This window comes from Paramormyrops kingsleyae, chromosome 1 (genome assembly GCF_048594095.1).
Source record: "Paramormyrops kingsleyae isolate MSU_618 chromosome 1, PKINGS_0.4, whole genome shotgun sequence".
Taxonomy (NCBI): Eukaryota; Metazoa; Chordata; class Actinopteri; order Osteoglossiformes; family Mormyridae; genus Paramormyrops; species Paramormyrops kingsleyae.
In genome coordinates this window covers 64,576,210-64,592,023 of record NC_132797.1, presented here as the reverse complement: position 1 = coordinate 64,592,023, position 15,814 = coordinate 64,576,210, and positions in this window count along the sequence as shown.

Genomic DNA, 15,814 nt, shown 5'->3' with positions numbered 1-15,814 from the left:
TAAGAATATGAATTCAAAATATTTATAATTCAGTTTTTACTAGCAAAAACTCATAATGCAGATATCTGTATCTTAATTTTGACGAGTCAAAAATCCAGGTCCACATATCCATAATTCAGTTTTTACTAGTAAAAAATGTACAGAGATCTGCAATTATATTTTAGAGATCTGAAATTGAATTTTTACTAGTAGTAAGACATACTTTTTACTAGCAAAAATCAAGTTTTGACGACTAAGCCTTATACACTCACCTAAAGGATTATTAGGAACACCTGTTCAATTTCTCATTAATGCAATTATCTAATCAACCAATCACATGGCAGTTGCTTCAATGCATTTAGGGGTGTGGTCCTGGTCAAGACAATCTCCTGAACTCCAAACTGAATGTCAGAATGGGAAAGAAAGGTGATTTAAGCAATTTTGAGCGTGGCATGGTTGTTGGTGCCAGACGGGCCGGTCTGAGTATTTCACAATCTGCTCAGTTACTGGGATTTTCACGCACAACCATTTCTAGGGTTTACAAAGAATGGTGTGCAAAGGGAAAAACATCCAGTATGCGGCAGTCCTGTGGGTGAAAATGCCTTGTTGATGCTAGAGGTCAGAGGAGAATGGGCCGACTGATTCAAGCTGATAGAAGAGCAACTTTGACTGAAATAGCCACTCGTTACAACCGAGGTATGCAGCAAAGCATTTGTGAAGCCACAACACGCACAACCTTGAGGCGGATGGGCTACAACAGCAGAAGACCCCACCGGGTACCACTCATCTCCACTAAAAATAGGAAAAAGAGGCTACAATTTGCACGAGCTCACCAAAATTGGACAGTTGAAGACTGGAAAAATGTTGCCTGGTCTGATGAGTCTCGATTTCTGTTGAGACATTCAAATGGTAGAGTCAGAATTTGGCGCAAACAGAATGAGAACATGGATCCATCATGCCTTGTTACCACTGTGCAGGCTGGTGGTGGTGGTGTAATGGTGTGGGGGATGTTTTCTTGGCACACTTTAGGCCCCTTAGTGCCAATTGGGCATCGTTTAAATGCCAAGGCCTACCTGAGCATTGTTTCTGACCATGTCCATCCCTTTATGACCACCATGTACCCATCCTCTGATGGCTACTTCCAGCAGGATAATGCACCATGTCACAAAGCTCGAATCATTTCAAATTGGTTTCTTGAACATGACAATGAGTTCACTGTACTACAATGGCCCCCACAGTCACCAGATCTCAACCCAATAGAGCATCTTTGGGATGTGGTGGAACGGGAGCTTCGTGCCCTGGATGTGCATCCCACAAATCTCCATCAACTGCAAGATGCTATCCTATCAATATGGGCCAACATTTCTAAAGAATGCTTTCAGCACCTTGTTGAATCAATGCCACGTAGAATTAAGGCAGTTCTGAAGGCGAAAGGGGGTCAAACACCGTATTAGTATGGTGTTCCTAATAATCCTTTAGGTGAGTGTACTATTAAAAGACAGTTTGGCCTGTCATAAAATATATGTGAGTTATAGGAGAAATTAGTTTTCCCTCAGAGGAACCTTCCAGCAGCCATACAGAAAGTGACATCTGAGCAGTCAAAACACTTAACCAAACTGTCAGCATTTTGTGCTGTTACACCCTACAACAAAAAAAGAACGGTAACACTCTACTTAAGGCTATGTTTTTAGTAATTTTTAAACACATTCATAAAGCATTATAAAAATGGCATTTTTATCAAAAGCATAACACATTATAGCCATGTTTATTATGCAATATGCCTGTCTTATGAAGCTTATAATGCACTATAGATGCCTTTATAATGCAGTACAAAGCATCCTTAATGCTTATACCTACTGCTATAATTTCCTAAATAAAAAAATTGCATGATTTAAAAATTAGATTTCAGATCACAGTCCATTCAATTTGTTGTCCTTTTCGTGTTCTGAATTGGTTGAAGGGGAATTCTAAGTGCAAAATACACACACACACACACACACACACCATCATCATTCTCAGTTCTCTAAATGCCCATTAGATGGCAGTCTAAAGTAGTATGTTACAAACAAGTTTTCAAGTTTTCATTTAAGTATTTGTTCTTTGAGGTTTTGTAGTATTATAGTAATGATAATAGGAAGAACCTACTGAAATTCCCCAGTAATAATCCTTTAATGTGCTTTGTTGTCTTGTGTTACAAAACCTGAATGGATCAGTTGTGGACTCAGGGGTCGACTTTTCTATGCTCATAGCTGTGCTTTTTTGACATAAGCATGTTCTCCCATCAACTTAAGTGTGGGTTTAATCTCTTCTACTAACTTTTTTCCTTTACTTCTGTTAGATCTATGTGTTTTTTCTCCTGCCTCCCATCCCCAGGGCTCTCTTCCTGATTCTGATCCTTTACCTTTTGCTTCATGACAGGTTTGTGCAAAATACAGAATTTATGAATTCTGCTCCATTTCATTCATGAATTGGAATTTATTTTGAATTGGCCACACCCAACAGGATGATGAATTGGAATTTGAATACCAGGAAAAATAATTTAGTTAATTGCAATTCAAAGTAATTCAATGCAATTATACATCACAGGAATGCCATTTAATCTAGCTCAACACAAATAATTAGGCCTAGATCGTCGCTATCTGATAAAAAAACATATACCTCCAACAGCATACGCCATATTCAGACAGCAGCAACGTGTAGTAATACCTTCACATCAGCAAATTTCAAATTTCACATTTTTGACATATTGACCAAGAAGCATTAAACAGGAATAATTTTAGAGTTTGCTGAAATACTGCAGAAACTCGCAAATGACACTTACGTCAAAAACAATACAGAAAATTATTCAGATCACATAAATCATATAATATGTAAATATTAGTGATACTAATATTTGTTAGTGTAAGTGCATATTATCTGTTCTGTTTTATGTTGGCTCTCTATGTCCTCGTCCATGAACACATACAGTGGAAACCTCTTATAGTGATCATGTGCATCTGAGTGAAATTGATCACTAAAACGGATTGTCAGCTTCGGTGGGGAGTGCGAGCAAGGATGCAGGCGAGCGAAGCCAGGAAGTCCGGTAAAAGGTTTATTTTTAGAGGCAGAAGGACAGGTGCGGACATCGACGGACTATACAACAATGACGGAACTGGGGACTACTGACTTAGACGAGGACTAAATACACAAGACAAGCTAGACTTAATAAGACACAGGCGAGCACAATCAGGGTTGAACACGAGGTAATGAGGGGGGCGTGGCACACATCGGGATCGTACGGAGCAGGGTGTGACAGAACCCCCCCCCAAAGGCGCGCACACCGGGCGCGCCAGAGAGGAGGCGACGGACGGGACGAAACCGGGGAACAGGACCTGAAAGACAAAACAGAACGTCAACCAAAACCAGGGAACAGGATGGAGACGCAAAACAAGAACAGGGACGAAAAGAAGGACAGGACCTGACAGAGGACAGGGAAGGCGGACAGACAGATCAAGAAGGGAGACACAGGGGGAACACCCACAGGCGACACGAAAGGGCCAGGAGTGCCAAAAGGAGGAACAAAGGGACCAGAAGGAGAGACAGGCGGGACGAACGGAAAGGGAGGAGGAACAAGGGGAGCACGAGGAAGCCCAGGCGGGTGACGGGCAGCGGCCGGAGGGGCCGCAGGCGGGAGGGAGAAGGGAGCTGAAGGGGACCACCCAGGGGCCAAGGGAACGGGACGAGGTAGTGACGGAGGGGACACGGAGGGAGCAGGAGGGAACACCGGTGCAGGCAGGCAGAAGGGGGAAGCCGCGGCAGGCGGAGGCGCAGCCGGAGCCGGCGAAGGCGCCGTCCGACGCCCAGCCGGAGCAGGGGGGCCCGGAGGCGACCGACACGGACCCGGAGGCGGGACCGGGGTAACGGCGAGGGAGTCAGGGCCTCAGGTAGGGCCGCGGGCAGGACGGGAGAGGCGGCTTCAGGCAGGGCCGCGGGCAAGACTGGAGAGGCGGCCTCAGGCAGGGCCGCGGGCAAGACGGGAGGGGCGGCCTCAGGCAGGGCCACGGGCAAGACGGGAGGGGCGGCCTCAGGCAGGGCCGCGGGCATGAGTCCAGCAGGGGGCGCCTCAGTGGGCTTGGGTGCAGGCGGAGGCGGCACCGGGACCTCAGCTGCAGCTGCAGGCACCACCAGCACGTGGCCAACAGGGGGCGCCTCAGCAGGCACCACCAGCACGTGGCCAACAGGGGGCGCAACCGCGGCGTGCACCTCAGGCAGAGCGGAGGCAGCTGCAGGCGTGCGACCAGCAGGGGCCGCTTGGGCAGGCGCCTCGGGTGTCCGGTCAGCAGGGGGCGCCTTGGCGGGCGCCGCCAGCACGCGACCAGGAGGGAGCGCCACGGCGGGCGCCGCCATCACACGGCCAGCAGGGGGCGTAACCGTGGCCACCTCAGGCCGTTCAGGCGCCGGCAGGACGGGCGAGACAGGCAGTTCAAGCGCCGGCAGCTCAGGCGCCGGCAGGACGGGCAGTTCAGGCGCCGGCAGGACGGGCAGTTCAGGCGCCGGCAGGACGGGCAGTTCAGGCGCCGGCAGGACGGGCAGTTCAGGCGCCGGCAGGACGGGCAGTTCAGGCGCCGGCAGGACGGGCAGTTCAGGCGCCGGCAGGACGGGCAGTTCAGGCGCCGGCAGGACGGGCAGTTCAGGCGCCGGCAGGACGGGCAGTTCAGGCGCCGGCAGGACGGGCAGTTCAGGTGCCGGCAGGACGGGCGCCGCCATCACGCCGCCAGCAGGGGGCGCCGCCATCACGCCGCCAGCAGGGGGCGCCGCCATCACGCCGCCAGCAGGGGGCGCCGCCATCACGCAGCCAGCAGGGGGCACCTCGGCGGGTGCCGCAGCCATTTGGCCAGCAGGGGGCGCCGCAGCAGGCGCCGCCAGCACGCGGCCAGCAGGGGGCACCGCGGCGGGTGCCGCAGCCAGAGTGGTGGCAGCTGCAGGGACTGCAGGCAGAACAGGCGGGTCAGGTGGTGCCGCTGGCATTGCGGCGGAAGCTGCAGCAGGCGGTGCCGCAGGCAGAGCGGCGGCAGCTGCAGCAGGCAGGACAAGCAGGGCAAGCGGGTCAGGCAGGACAGGCGGGTCCGCTGGCAAAGCGGCGGAAGCTGCAGCAGGCAGGAAAGGCAGTGCCGCTGGTAAAGCGGCGGAAGCCGCAGCAGGCGGTGCCGCAGGCAGAGCGGCGGCAGCTGCAGCAGGGAGGACAGGCAGGACGGGCAGGTCAGGTGGGACAGGCGGGTCAGGCGGGACAGGCGGGACGGGTGCCGCTGTCACGTGGTCAGCAGGGGGCGCCTCGGCGGGCGCCACCAGCACGCGGCCAGCAGGGGGCGCCTCGGCGGGCGCCACCAGCACGCGGCCAGCAGGGGGCGCCTCGGCGGGCGCGGCCTCCACGCGGCCGGCTACAGGGACTGCAGGCAAACCAGGCAGGACAAGCGGGTCAAGCAGGACAGGCGGGACCGCTGGCAAAGCGGCAGTAGCTGAGAGCAGATCCGTGGCGGCGGCAGCAGGCAGCGCAGCCGCGGGCAGATCGGCGGCGGCAGCAGGCAGCGCAGCCGCGGGCAGATCGGCGGCGGCAGCAGGCAGCGCAGCCGCGGGCAGATCGGCGGCGGCAGCAGGCAGCGCAGCCGCGGGCAGATCGGCGGCGGCAGCAGCTGAGGGCAGATCCGGAACAGCCAGGTCCGGAGCAGGCAGTGCGGCCGGTAGATTCAGCACGGGCGGCAGGAGGGGCGCCGAGTGCGTTGGCGCTGCCCCTTTAAGGGCTGTAGGGACCCGGGGAATAGCGTCCCTTACGGCGCGTATCCCGCCTAGACCCAGGCGCTCCGGCCGATAAAACCAAGCCTCCAGCGGAGGTGGCTTCTCCGCAAGCCGAGGTTTACCGGCAGGGCTGAGCGTGTAGGCGGCAGCGGTGTCTTCCCAGGCAGGGAAAAGCGAGCAGGCTCCCAGGAAGAGCGATGGCGTTTCTTCCTGCCGCTTCTCCCTTCTCTCGGTGAGCCGGCGCTGCAAGCGACGAAGGCATTTCCGCGCCCTCGTCAGCGGGTAGTCTTGTCCGGGCGGGCGTTCCTCCACGAGGAGGTTCGCGCCCCGGGTGGCCAGCTCCAGGGCTACCAGATCCTCCTGGACCTCAGGCTGGGCTTGCCAATATACGAAGTCTTGCAGGAGACCGAGCCGGTGGTGCTCGGTCTCCCGCGTCGTATTGTTGGGGAGTTCCGTCATTCTGTCAGCTTCGGTGGGGAGTGCGAGCAAGGATGCAGGCGAGCGAAGCCAGGAAGTCCGGTAAAAGGTTTATTTTTAGAGACAGAAGGACAGGTGCGGACATCGACGGACTATACAACAATGACGGAACTGGGGACTACTGACTTAGACGAGGACTAAATACACAAGACAAGCTAGACTTAATAAGACACAGGCGAGCACAATCAGGGTTGAACACGAGGTAATGAGGGGGGCGTGGCACACATCGGGATCGTACGGAGCAGGGTGTGACACGGATGATCATTGTTAAAGATTTTTTCTTTTTCTTTATGTCTCAGAGACTCTCAGGCAAATTACCATCTAATTGACGTTTGTATATTTATTACATTAATATGAGGTAATGAAACGGACAGCGTCGCTATTAACTTAATATTAACGATTTCAAAACATAGTACACCTGTTTCAAACGATTTTCAAATTACAATACTGTCCAAATTAAATTACTGAACTGTGTATAATTTAAATACGCTATAATATAGTACAGTATTGTACAGAAATATTAAATTAAATTTTATTCATACAGCGCATTTTCACAACGTTCCATTGTTTCAAAGTGCTTATTGTAGTTTCACTCTTGGTGGCTCGTTTTTGGCAGTTTACCATAAGCCTTCATGATCTGTATTTGTCACTGAGAGAAAATGACTTTTTCCATCCTGATTTCTGTGCACACCGCATTAGCCTCAGGTAGCTAGCCAGAAACAGATGGCTTACAGCAAGGCTGTCACATCCGCATTCTTGCCCCCTCATTGTCACCCGTTGCTTGTTTTGCTCTTGTTTCAGCCCTCGTGTGGATCATAAAGCTGTCCCTCATCTGCTCCCTCGTCAGTCCTGGATATGAGTGCCTTCCTGTCCTGCCCAAGTGCAATAAAAGCTCCTTTGTTTTCCCCCAGTGCTTGCTTTAGCTCCCTGATTCCGTGACATGACAAAGGCAAAGTACTTGATTACTATCAGCATATTATTTAAACAGTATTTATACTGGAATGATTCTGTCCCAAGCTTTTTGATCCATATAAGAAGTTGATCACTATAACTATGATCACTCTAAGCTGTTTCCACTGTATTTGATGTTTATGTGTTTTGAAGAGTCTGCAGTAGTTTTTCTTATGAATGTCCGTGGGTTGTCAAATGGATAGGGTGGTGATAGGGTTACTTGTACCTGTAGTGTTTCAGTCAAGTGCTAATTCAAATTCACTGACTTGACATTTCAGGTTAACCCTGCTCCCCATCAACTCGTCTTCCTGTTTCTGATCTTCACCTTCCTCCGTCACACTGTACTGTTGTTCTTCCCATCTTCATCTCCATGTTTCTCTTCCTCATTTGCAGCTTGATTTTTGTTCCCTTTTGCAGATAACCTTCTTTCTCTTCATCTGATTTTCTTCCTTCTCTTATATTTCCTTTCCCTTCCTGGTTGGGAGCTCTCTCTGTCTCATGTGTTTGTTTCTCTCTCTCTTTCAGACCCTTTTCATTTTACTTCCGAAAGTGTCTGTCTCCTGTTACTGTCCCATGGTTTTTATTGGCATTTTCTGACAGATTGGAAGAAAGGCCAGTTTTCTTCTGCTTTAAAAGTTTCTTGTTTCAAAACATCGTTATTGGGGGAGCAAATATGAATAATATTTGAGCACACGTGTCTTTTGTGAGGAAGCTGGCCTATGTATTGATATAAATTCCAATGATTACTTAAACCCATCTGGTTTAAGTAGTGTTCACTAACTAAAGGTTTACAGTCTTGCCTTGTTTGTTTGGGCAACTCAGTCAGCCTCACTTACACTAAAACTGCAACATTTCAAACATAACGTGAAGCCCCAAAATGAACTTGAATACCTTTTGCACTTAAACATTAGTACTAGTTGTCCACCAGGCCCATGCAGAGACTTTTCGAGGGGCAAGTACTCTGTAAATTTTGCCGACTGGAGGGAGAGGGGTTCCCTGACCAGATGCATTTTACGTTTGTTCAGCACCTCCACGTTTTCCCCCCTTGGGCGTGGCCTAACTAGCCATGCCTGGTTCTCATTTGGTTTATCTCGCATTTCTGCCCTCAGGCTAATCACTTCTAGCTGCGTCCTGCTTGACATTGTTAACCTATTTGTCCGTTCCCTGTCCTCAAAATAAAACCCTTTTTATTGGCACCTTGCCTGCTCCTGCTTCCTCTGTTCCCACGGGTGTGGCATTCACCATTTCAGTAATACAGTGGATATAAAAGGTATACACACCCCTGTTCAAATTTCAGGATTTTGTGATCTCAAATTTTAAAAAGAAAATTTAAGTTTTTGAATGGTCCACCCAGAGCCCAGACCTAAATCTGAATTAATGGGGTGACCTGAAGAGGGCTGTGTACAAGAGGTCCCCTCGCAATCTGACAGCTTTTGAGTGCTTTTGCAAGGAAGAGCGGGCAAATACTGCCAAGACAAGATGTGGCATGCTGAGAGACTCCTACCCAAAAAGACTAAATGTTGTAATCAAATCAAAAGGTGCTTCAACAAAGTATTAGTTAAAGGGTGTGCACACTTATGCAACCAGCTTATGTGCTTTTTTTTATCTTTTTCCCCCTAACAGATTTGTTTGTTTTTCAATTGAATTGTACAGGTTATAGGTCACATTAAAGGTGGGAAATGTTTTGAAATGATTTATCGTGGTCTCATGATTATTATCTTAAATACAATAAAATTAATAACAAACTTTACTAACTTTATTTAATTAAATTTAAACCAACTTACTTAAAATACATCATATAAAATATATAAAAAATGAACATAGTTGCACACTGATACTGAATATTCAATGTTTAGATTTTTTTAGTAGATATTTTTTATTTCGGATTTTACTAGGCCTAAATAGCTTAAAATACTGTTGATTTGCACAGACCCATACAATGACTAATTTCGTTTACAACAAATAAAGGTGAAGAATTTATGTAAGACTTTTGTAAAATTTAGGACATAGGTAAACAACAAGGTGGGAACCGATAATCACAAGTGCCAAGTCCACATTACAATACGTCCTGATTGTTATATTCCCTTTGAAATGCTGTGGCTATGATTGGAAGCAGGTGTGGTTTTACTGAGGTAAGCCGTGGTTTCTCATATTTCTGCTTTCTCTCTCATGCATCTTTTTACGATTGGGTATGTTTTTATTGGAAGCTTAATCAAATAGAACACATGTCAGCAATTATTTACAAATTCTAAAACAATTTGACCATCTTAATCTCAGTTGGCATCAAATCTTAATTTTTTCTACCAAAGGGTATCGACTTGAACCCAATATAACAATGGCTGATTTTGCACTACTCTTTGGTGCAGGACACACTGAGGTTGACAGCGTAGGCTCTTCCTTTCTTTTTTGGCATGAGACATTGTAAATCCTGGGCACATGCAGCAGCACATCCCTATTGATGAATTATGGTAATCAGATGACAATTTACACCTGATTGGGATTCATGAACTTACACAGGTGATTACGGTAATATTGAGGTTTTACTCATGATTTGGGAATGTGGCTCTTCCCTTAGTAAAAAGTAGTATACTTGAAGTTCATGTTATTAACTATGCTTGAGTTTAAGTATAAGTATAGCAAGTATACTACAGACCATCTACTTGTAATGTTCTAGAAAGTATACCAATTTAATACTTCTTCGGACTAAATTTACAAAAGTATACTCATCTATATACCACTAGTGTACTAGGTATATACTTCTAGTCCACATTTTAGTTTACTGAAGTACACTTTTATGAACTTAGAATTTTTTGCTATTTTACTAGTTCACTTGTTGTTATACTTTATGTACACTAGACTGCAATGTACAAGACAGAATGTTGAGAAGTAAAGTATACTAAAATATAAGTATAAGTTTTAGTATTAAAGTATAAGTGTAAGTATTAATGCACTTAGTCTTAGACTTTTCTTTATACTTATCAGTACAAGTCAAGTACACTTCACTATACTATTCATAAGTATATAAAATATAGTATATAAAAAGTAAACTTCAAGTATACTGCCTCAGTTTTAGTATAAAATAAGTATACTCATAGTACACTTGAATAAACTACTTTTTGCTAAGGGTTGTTTTGCGTTTGACTACTTGATAACCTTGTGAAGGAGCGGTATGGCGAAAAAGGAAGGAGGCACCTAACACAAGTGGAGCCCCAAAAAGCAGGACTCTGCATCCGACCTCTCTAACACGCCTGAATGGCCATGCCGATGAAGCCTCCCGACTTGGGCTTGTGCAGCCACCCTACACTAAGGGAGAGTGTGAATTCCGTCTGGACAGAAGTAACCCCTACAACCTTTATTCATTTCCCATTTTGTAGATGCAGTAAGAAGAGCAAAGCTAGACCCAGCCCCACAAGACGCTGCCATTGAAAACGTGGCTAAACTGTGGCTTCGCAATGCCAGAGACTGATCTGGAGGAAGAAGGTAGCAGCTCATCTGTGCTTTGGAGAAAGACAAACAACAGGAGGAGGAGCTATTGCCCCCTACAACCTATGGACACATATTTATTAAAGTTTTTTGGTGGGAAAAATAAACTTTAAATGCTGTTTGGTGCCTCTCCTGGAGCCGACACCTTATCGTGGTGGGTTTTCGTGTTCCAATGATCCCAGGAGCTAAGTTGCCCTGGGCTTTATGACCCTGGTAGGGTCACCCAAGGCAAACAGGTCCTGGGTGAGGAACCAGACAAAGTGCAGCTCACAAGACCCCCAATGATGAGAAAAATATTGGATCCACGGTTTCCCTTGCTCGGACGCGGGTCACTGGGGCTCCCCCCTGGAGCCAGGCCTGGGGGTGGGGCTCCATGGCAAGCGCCTGGTGGCCAGGCATGCACCCATGGGGCCTGGTCGGGTACAGCCCGAACAAGGCATGTGGGTCCCCACTCACCACCCATAGGAGGAGCCATAGGGGTCGGGTGCGATGTGAGCTGGGCAGTGGCCGAAGGCGGGGACCTTGGCAGTCCGATCCTCAGCTGCAGAAGCTAGCTCTAGGGACATGGAATGTCACATCTCTGATGGGGAAGGAGCCTGAGCTGGTGGGTGAGGTTGTGAAGTTCCGGCAAGATATAGTCGGGCTCACCTCGACGCACGGCTTGGGCTCTGGAACCAGTATGCCCACCTTGAGGGGGGTTGGACCCTCTTCCACTCTGGAGTTGCTTGCGGGTAGAGGCGCCGAGCAGGGGTGGGCATACGTATTACCCCCTGGCTGGGCGCCTGTACATTGGGGTTTACCGCAGTGGATGAGAGGGTAGCCTCCCTTCGCCTTCGGGTGGGGGGACGGGTCCTGACTGTTGTTTGTGCTTATGCGGCAAGCGGCAGTTCAGAATACCCACCCTTTCTGGAGTCCTTGGAGGGGCAGTTGGAGAGCACTCCTCTAGGGGACTCTCTTGTTCTGCTGGGGGACTTCAATGGTCATGTGGGCAATGAAAGTGAGACCTGGAGTGGCATGATTGGGAGGAACAGCCCCCCCGATCTGAACCCGAGCGGTGTTTTGTTATTGGACTTCTGTGCTCCTCAAGGATTGTCCATAATGAACACCATGTTCAGGCATAAAGGTGTCCATATGTGCACTTGGCACCAGGGCACCCTAGGCCGCAGTTCAATGAATTTGTAGTCGTGTCGTTGGACTTGCGGCCGCATGTCTTGGACACTTGGGTAAAGAGAGGGGCGGAGCTGTCAACTGATCACTACCTGATGGTGGGTTGGCTCCGCTGGTGGGGGAGGAAGCCAGCCAGGCCTGGCAGGCCCAAGCGTATAGTGAGGGTCTACTGGGAACGTCTGGCGGAATCCCCTGTCAGGAGGAGTTTCAACTCCTACCTCTGGCAGAACTTCTCCCATGTCCTGGGGGAGGCCGGGGACATTGAGTCCGAATGGGCCATGTTCTGTGCCTCCATTGTGGAGGCGGCTGACTGGAGCTGTGGCTGTAAGGTGGTTGGTGCCTGTCGCAGCAGCAATCCCAGAACCCGCTAGTGGACACTGGTGATGAGGGATGCCGTCAAGCTGAAGAAGGAATCCTATCAGGCCTTTTTGGCCTGTGGGACTCCAGAGGCAGCTGACAGCTACCGGCAGGCCAAGAGGGATGCGGCTTCGGTGGTCGCTGAGGCAAAAACTCGGGTGTAGAAGGAGTTTGGCGAGGCAATGGAAAACTATTTCCGGAAGACTTCAAGGAGATTCTGGTCCACCATCCGGCAGCTCAAGGCGGGAAAGCGGTGCAACATCAACACTGTTTATGGTCAGCAGTGAGGCAGGCGCTGCATCGGTCTGTCATGGTGAAGAAAGAGCTGAGCCAAAAGGCAAAGATCACGAGTGCAAGCGGCCGAAATGAGTTTCCTCCGCAGGGTGGCTGGGCTCTCCCTTAGAAATAGGGTGAGGAGCTTAGTCATTCGGGAGGGATTCAGAGTAGAACCGCTGCTCCTCCGCATTGAGAGGAGCCAGATGAGGTGGCTCGAGCATCTGATCAGGATGCCTCCTGGACGCCTCCCTGGTGAGGTGTTCCAGGCATGTGCCACTGGGAGGAGGCCCTGGGGAAGACCCAGGATACACTGGAGGAACTATGTCGCTCGGCTGGCCTGAGAACGCCTCGGGATTCCCCCAGAGGAGCTGGATGAAGTGGCCGGGAAGAAGGAAGTCTGGGTTTCCCTGTTGAGACTGCTGCCCCCGCGACTTGACCTCAGATCAAGCGGAAGATAATGGATGGATGCTGTTTGGTGATGTGCCCACAAGCTATTATGTAGATATTTTACTTATACTTATTTTATGGTGTTTTCGTCTGTGATAGTGTCTAAGTTTTGTGATGGTGCACAAAAAGTTTAAATAGTACCACAAAAAAAAATATGTTTTGTAATTTCAAGAATAAATGATTTTAAGATAAATTTAGTATTGTTTTTATTTATTAATTATGAAAAAGTAATATTTTATTAACAAATCCTCAAAATGGCTAAAAACAAAATAAATAAATAAAATGTAGATATTGGTGTCGAAGTTCTTCATGACAATTTTTTTATTAAGGACTACAAGTCCTTAAAATTTTTAGCTTTGCTTCCATGACAGAGAGGCCAGCTGGTTTTCTCATGGGGGGGGGGGGGGGCTAAACCAAAGACCCATTAAAACTACCCTAATTAGCTTTGGTTAAGGTGCAAATAGCAGACATGCAGAATCCATAGGTGTACTTGTGCACACATTCACACCAGAGAGAGCCGATAAACAAAATTCAAAATGCAAATTTATTAAGATATTCGGTAACACTTTACTTAAGGCCATGTTTTTAATAAATACAATTTATAAACACATTCATAACAAATAATAATGTATTAAAGCATTATATACATGGTGATAAATTAGGGTGACCAGACAATCCATGTCAGGGAGGACACTTTGAGCTACTTCGGGTTTTATAAACTACTTTCTAATTGAAAGGCTCCTGTGCTCGGCTAAATAGTTTAGCTCTTCTTGTGCTTTGACTGGTTTGTTTCCTTGACTGAAAGACTCATCCAGCTGTTTCACATTAGTATTAGTGACACATGCATGATTATAGGAGACTGACCAATCTGCACACAGCAAGAGCTGAGTGCTCAAGTGAAATCCAGGTCCATTTAATTGAAATGGTAATTTACAATTCCTGTCCTAGCTCAGAGTGTCCTCCCTGACATGGATTATCTGGTCACCCTAGATAAATATTTATCAAAAGGCATAACTGTCATGGTGAATGTAGAAGGCACAACCCAAATGCGAGCCGCGGTGCAGAATACCCTCACAGGGGACTTTATTCACAGACAAGCACAGATTCAGAGGTGCAAACAGGTCACAGTGACTAAACTGGGGAAGTCAGGATTGGGGAACACTCAAATACAGGATCCACAAAGGAGCAAACAGGAGGCAGCTGGCAGTAACTAACAAGAGGGCAGGAACAAGAGGTAAGACCAAACGAGGACCAGGTATGGCTTGTTAAACCACACCAGTGAGGCAAATAGAGGGGGTGTGGTATGGTGCTCTCTGGCATTGACTTTGTTTTTGTTTATTTTCTGTTTTCCAGGAAGGCACCAGGCCCAGACAGCATCTCCCCCTCCTGCCTCAAAACCTGTGCTGACCAGCTGGCTCAAATCTTCAATCAGATCTTCAACAGATCCCTGGAGCTGTGTGAAGTACCCACCTGCTTCAAACGCTCCACCAATCCCAATCCCCAAGAAACCCTCCATCACTGGACTGAATGATTATAGATCTGTTGCACTGACATCGGTGGTCATGAAGTCTGGTGTTGGCCCATCTGAAGAACATCACAAGACACCTGCTGGACCCCCTGCAGTTTGCCTACCGGGCAAACAGGTCAGTGGATGATGCAGTGAACATGGGACTGTATTACATCCTGCAACACCTTGACTGCAAAGGTACTTATGCAAGGATCCTCTTTATGGACTTTAGTTTGGCGTTCAACATCATTGTCCCAGAAATCCTCTCCTCCAAACTCTCCCAGCTGAACGTATCTCTTGCCATCTATCAGTGGATCACCAGCTTCCTGACTGGCAGGGAACAGCAAGTGAGGGTCAGGGAGATTACCTCTGATGTACGGACCATCAGTACTGATGCTCCTCAGGGTTGTGTCCTATCTCCCCTGCTCTTCTCCCTCTACACCAACAACTGCACCTCCATGGATCCAGCTGTGAAACTCCTGAAGTTTGCAGATGACACCACAGTCATTGTACTTATCCAAGATATCCAACAAGTCTGCATATCGGTGGTTGTTCCTGGGAACTATCATTTCCCAACACCAGAAGTGGGGAGTGGGAGGGCAACATCTCCTCCATCCTCAAGAAGGCCCAGCAGAGGATGTACTTCCTGCGACAACTGAGGAAGTACGATCTCCCACAGGAACTGCTGATCCAGTTCTACTCAGCAGTCATGGAGTCTGTCCTGTGCTCCTCCATCACAGTCTGGTTTGGAGCAGCCACCAAAAAAGACAGGAACAGACTGCAACTGACAGTTAGTACAGCAGTACGAATCATTGGTGCCCCCCTGCCCTCCCTCCAGGTCTTGTACATTTCTAGAACCATGAAAAGGGCAGGAAAAATCATCACTGATCCATCACACCCTGGACACTGTCTTTTTTAACTGCTCCCCTCTGGCAGATGATTCAGAAGTCTGCAGGGTAGGACCAGTCGCCACATGAACAGTTTCTTCCCTCAAGCCATCACCCTTACAAACCTCAACCTACACCTGTTTCCCTGATTGCTACACCCTGCTCCACTCACAACACACCATTGAACTGAATGTAATACATCCCATACACTTTTCACCTTGTATGTTGCTTGCACTTTATGTACATTTTCTGTCTGTAAATAAGATGTATTTTATATTGTATTTAATTTGTACTTTTTTGTTGTATTGTATCATAATGTACCGGAGAGACACAAACTGCCTGAAACAAATTCCTTGTGTGTGCCACATACAAACTTGGCCATTAAACCTGATTCTGATACTTATTGATAACCTTGCCATTCTCTCCCAGTGTAATACAACTGTTCCAGTTTGCCTGTGCTTGTTGCTGTTTGTCTTTATCAAAGCAAATTAAAGAACAAACACTGTCTGAA